The sequence below is a fragment of the Quercus robur genome, chromosome 10 (genome assembly GCF_932294415.1).
Source record: "Quercus robur chromosome 10, dhQueRobu3.1, whole genome shotgun sequence".
NCBI lineage: Eukaryota > Viridiplantae > Streptophyta > Magnoliopsida > Fagales > Fagaceae > Quercus > Quercus robur.
In genome coordinates, this window is record NC_065543.1 from 8,536,850 (window position 1) to 8,542,849 (window position 6,000).

Here is a 6,000-nt window from a genome sequence, read left to right on the forward strand (position 1 = left end):
GTGACTTTGAGATCCCACTCAAAGGTTTAGCAACACAAACTCTCCTGTTTGTGACTCCAAGACCACCCTTGAAGATTTAGATCATCAACACCTTTGATGACAAGAGAAGGCAGTAACTTCTACAATACCGGATCTTGAGATTCAACAAGGAATAGTACCGGTAGAAGACATAAGAGAGCTTTTGGGTACAAAACCCTAGATATATAAAAGAGGCACAAGATGCACTCTAATCTCTCTAAAAAACTCTCAAAACCCTACCTAGGGTTAGCTTATAATGTCCTTTAAATACTGGAAAAAACGGCTCGCGATTTGGGCTTCAAACGAATAAGTTATGGCTTTTTTACGTTTTGCAGATTTTGCTGATATGCGATTTTCAATCAATCGAAAATCCCTAGCAGCAATCGAACCAACCAGCAGGTAAGTTATTTGTTTTTTTCCTGAACTTGAGTTTTTTGTCTTGGGCTTCAGTGTAGACCATTCTAAACTAATGAGACTTAGTTTTTGTCATGTTTTGTCATGGTTTGTCAACATTACAAACTCAAAACCTAACAAAGACCGTTCTCGAGTCGACGCCATAGCTTGAGGGGTTCGAGTGGAAAGAAAATTTATGGGTTTGTGTTTAAGTTTATTAGTTGGGTTTGTGTTTATGTTTGTTGGCTAGGTTTGATCGGTGGAGGTGGTGGCTGGATTTTTCTGTGTTTGGGTAGAGAGAAAATTTATAAGTTTGGGTTCGAGTGGAAATAAAATTTATGGGTTTGTGTTTTTGTTTGTTTGTTAAATGTAAGTTTTTTTAGTATTTAGTTTGAAAGAAAAACTTGATTTTCTAGGGAAAATGTTGATGATTGTTCAAGAAAAATTTATGAGTTTGGTTGGGTTTGTTGTTATCGAGAGCCAAATTGGCTGGGTTTGTGTGCGTATGTTGTTTTATAAGAAAATTTATGGTTTTGGGTGGAAAAAAAATGTTATGATGCATCAACTTTTTAGATGTGAATTTTTTTAGTGTTTGGTTTGAAAGAAATTTTATGGGAAAGAGTTCTTTAATCTAGGTTCAAGTTCTTTGGTTATGGGTTTATGGGTCGATTTGTTGGATTTATGGGTTTGATTTACTAGAGGTTTCAATGTTGAATGTGTTAGAATTTTTTGTGTTAAGATTGATTTTGAATGTTGGCCGGTTGGGTTTGTCTTGACTTGGTGAAGAACATGAAGTTCATGTTCTGAAGAAGAAGATGAACATGAAGATTATTAACAATCATGTTCTTCCCAAAAACTAATGAGTTTTTTTTTTTTTTTTTTATTAATTTTATTTATTTATTTTAATATTTGTTTTTAATTTAATTAATTAATGTATGTGATTATATTATTTTTTTTATTCCACCATCAGCCATGTCAGCTTTTGCTGTTACTTGGGTGACGGAAAGAACCTAAATGTCAGACATTAGGTTGAGTTTGGTTTAGCTTTTTGAAACTAGGCTTTTTGAAAAAGTGGGATTTTCAAAAAGTGCAATATGAAACTGGGTTTTTTAAAAAAACTGTTAAAAAATGCTTTTTGAAAAAACTGAATATTTGGTTAGCACTTATAAAAGTGGAGGTTTGAGTTATATATTACCAAAAATGACAAGATATATATATATATATATATATATATATATAAATGAGAATTATTTGTTTGAATTATCTCTCTTAATGCAAGTTATGGACACAACATTTTTACAAAAATTTCACAATAAAGTCTATATGACAAATTGTTAATAGTAGATAAAAAAATAATAATGTCACTAATAGGTCCAAATGAGAACCAATAACAACTTACTGTGTAAAATTTATTATGAGATTGTTATGAAAATATTGTATCAATAACACTATTTTTTTTTTTCTAAAAAAAATAGCACTAATTTAAAAAGTCCAAGATACAATAAAATGTGACAATATTTTTACAATACTATTTGTTTTTAGTTGTGGTCAATCCTAGTCAAATAAGGGTCCATTTGGATGGAGGAGTGGAAAATTGGGAGGATGGAAAATTAGTGGGAGGATAGAAAATATTTAGTTTTTCCTCGTGTATGTTTGGTTGGAGGGATGGAAAAGTGAGAGGGTGGAAAACTCTTTTGTTTGGTTAAAAAGAAAAGTGAGAGGATAGAAAATGTAGTTTATATAAATTGACTATTATACCCTTGTTACATAATAGGTAAGAAATAGATTTATTTCTACTCATTAAATAATATAAAATTTACTAACAATTATATTTTTTAATGAGAAGTGTTACGTCCACAACATTTTTCGCAATACTTTCACAACAAAATTTATGTGGAAAGTTGTTACTAGTTCTAAATTGAACCCACTATTGAAATTATTTTTTTACTCACCAATATTAACCAATAACAATCTATTACTTAAAATTTATTGTGAAAATATTATGATAACATTTCTCAAATAGGATTTTTTATTCTTTATATTATTTATCTTTTCTCTTTTTTCATTTCATCCATATGTTTTTTTTTTTTTTCTACGCTATCTCCTCCACACACGTTGTGTCTCTATCCCCACCCCCTTCTTTTTCTCCCTCATTCAAATCTCCAGCACTCCTACCTTCTTCAATAAAAAAAAAGTCTCCAACACTCTCTCTTTTTTTCTCCAGTTCGCTCTCTCTAGCTTTTTTTTTTTTTTTTTTTTTTTTTTTTTTTTTAACTTGATTCCAGAGGGCATTATGGACAAAGTCTTCTTCATAAGTTTTCCACTCAAGCTTTTCCTCCCGATTTGGAGAGACGAAATTTGTGAGCCCGGGAGAGAAAATTTTCTCCCAGGTTTTCCACTCTCCCTATTTTCCTCTCTTTCCCAAATAGTGGAAAACACTATTTTCCACTCAATTTTCCACTCTATGTTTTCCATCCCCTAAAATCACCCCAACCAAACACAGTGTAAAAGATTTGATACCTCAATTGTTTTGAAACTTTTGTGATAATTTATTGTGTCCTAATACAGTTGTAATTTTCAATTTGTAAATTTCCTTGCATGGACACATATCCCACCTTACCTTTTACATTTTATTTTTTTTCTCAACCACACGTTTCCTTTCACCCTTATCTTCTTCCACCTTTATTTTCTCCTATCCTTATCTTCTTTCTCTGCTTCTCATCTTCTTTCTGGTTCTCATTTTCTCTAATTTCATTAAAAATTAATTAAGGTGAGTTTTGTAGCAGAGCAGCACAAAGAGGACCTTCTTCCACCTTTATATTCTCCCATCCTTATCTTCTTTCTCTGCTTCTCATTTTCTCTAAGTTCATTAAAAATCAATTTAGGTGAGTTCTATAGCAGAGCAGCACAGAGAGGACCTTTGTAGCAGCACAGTGGGCAATTTGGTAATTTAACACTGCCTCCAACGGTAATATTCATAAAACGCACATTAGCTTTTACAAAAGGCTCCAAAGAGCTACCCACTACCAAAGTCCTCTTCAAAATTTCAAAACACAGCTTTTAGCTAAAGCTGCTTTTAAAATCTAACCAAACGCCTATATTATTTTTTAGGTTTCAAAAAGCTCTTTTTTCCTTTCTGAAAGTGCGAGCACTTAATTGGTTTAGAGATTAAAAGTGGTAAAAACAAAATGTAACTACCAAAATGAAAAAAAAAAAGTGTAAAATATAAGGACTAAAAATGCATTTATGCCAAATATATAACTCATAGCTTTCCTTTACTTAAAAATAATCTCCCTATTAGAGCATTTTCATCAGCTATTTTATAAAAAATGTCATTTTGACACATCGAAATAATATTTACAACATATTAAAATAATATATTCACTCCTCCCACCACCATCATCATCAACAACCACAACGGCACAACCACCATTGCTGCCAACAACAACCACTGCCGCAACAACATCGACAGCCACCATCAACACAAACCCACATCCACCAAGACAGTCTTAAAAAAAAAAAAAAAAAAAAAAAATCCACTACAACCCAACACATTCACAAAGCTAAAAACTCATCCCAAATCAAACAAACCCACAACCTAGCTCCAAAATCTCCTTCCTCACGCTCTCCGCAATGGTTGTTGAAAAAAATAGCATGGAGTGAATAAGAAATTGATGTTTTCTATGTTCACTTGACATTGGATTATAAGTGGTGAAAATCCTTGAGTCCCACATTGGAAATAATAGAAAATATGAGTTTTGGGCTGGATATTGGGTTGGGTTTTAGGCATGTGTGGACTAGGCCCACTTATCCAATTAATAATAATATTTATTATTTTTATTATTGAGTCAGTTAGTCTGTGCACAACAGTTATCTCTGAAACAGTGTTTCAGTTTTAAGTTACGTATAGTTTCATTATTCCTCATTCATGAAAAAAAAAAATTTAGAGAAAACTCTCCTAGTGAGAATAATTTTTGTTCATTCATTTTGTGTCAAAGAGAGAGAAAGAGGCATTGAGTAGTTCGTAGAGCACGACCTTGAGTACTTCGTTTTCGTACTGTTTGATCATTTTATCCTGGGAGGCAGACGTTCACGAGTCTCAAAACACCACAGTAATTGTGTGAGGGGCGAAATCTACTGTAAGGAGATTGTGTAAAACACAAAACTTGATCTTAATTGTTCATCCTTGCACACATTGTTCATCCTTTCAAACATCTGGTCTTTGAGTCTTCAATTATTTGCAGATTTCTTATTATATATATTTAGTATTTGTTTATTTCTTTTACCTATTATATCTATTTGTGTTATTGTTTAATTTTAGATTTATATATTGTTCCTTTTACATTATCACATAAATAAATTATTAAAATATATCCAATAATCTAAGAGCCGATTTAATTTACTCTTGTGATTTACAGTGAAAGGAATTTTGTATTTGTTGAAATACGTTAGTCGGCAATAGTTTATTTACTGGGTTTGAAATCTATGGGTTTATTGTTTATTGCATATATCTATCTTTAACTTTTAAAGTGAACTTGTGATATTTGGTTCTCTGATAACTTCGGTTTTCGTGTTTGACAATTGAATCTTTTAGTCTGACTTGTTAGTATAGTTCATAGACTTTTCAAGTATTTGTCTTCTTGCATAAATTATATTATAATAGGCTAATTTGTCTTATATGAATCATTGTTTGGCTGCGGTTTATTTGCTTTTGTTCACTCTTTGTACAAATTATGCCTGCAATTTGGTATTTTAAATATTAGGGTCTGTTTGGATAGAACTTATTTTGCTGAAACTGAAAATTGAAAACTGAAAATACTGTAGCAAAATAATTTTTAAATGTGTGAATAGTATTGTGGGACCCATTTTTAATGAAAAAGTTGATAAAAAGTGGAGTTTGTGGGACCCGTGAACAGTGCACAAGTGCACTGTTCACAGCTGACCGGGTCAACAGTTGCGGCTGGGAGAAAAAAAAAAAGAAAAGGAAACGCAGAAAGAAAACGCAAACGGGCAAACGCCCTATCCAAACTGCACCTTAGTTGGATAAAAATAGGCGAAAAACACATTTTGGTCCCTACATTTTCAGCCGATTCCCGTTTTAGTCCCTAAGTTTTTTTTTTTACCGCTTTTAGTCCCTCTCCTAAAAAACAGTTCCATTTTGGTCCTTACCGTTACATCATAAACGGATATTGCTGATGTGGCAAACGACATTGATAATCAATAATAAAATAATGTCTACAGTAACCTGACTTGCCACTGTTAGTTACTCCCCGCCCTTAGTAGTCACGTGCCACTCACGTGACAGTCCCTAACCCAAGCAAAACCCCAAATCACCCAAATAGAAATCCCTAACCCCCAAATTTCCTCAGCTCCTCGCTTATCAGTCACCACACGGATTGAAGTCCCTCACTAGTCACGAACTCAAAAACACCTTCAAATCAATTGCTCCTCACTCACCACACAGCCAAAAACCATCTTCAAATCAACTACTTTCCATGGATTCAAGCTCGATGTCATCGAGTGGAAGCTTGAGGAAAAGGGGCCCAGCCCGATGCTTCTGCTCGGAGAGACCTGTTGTGGTCGTTTCGT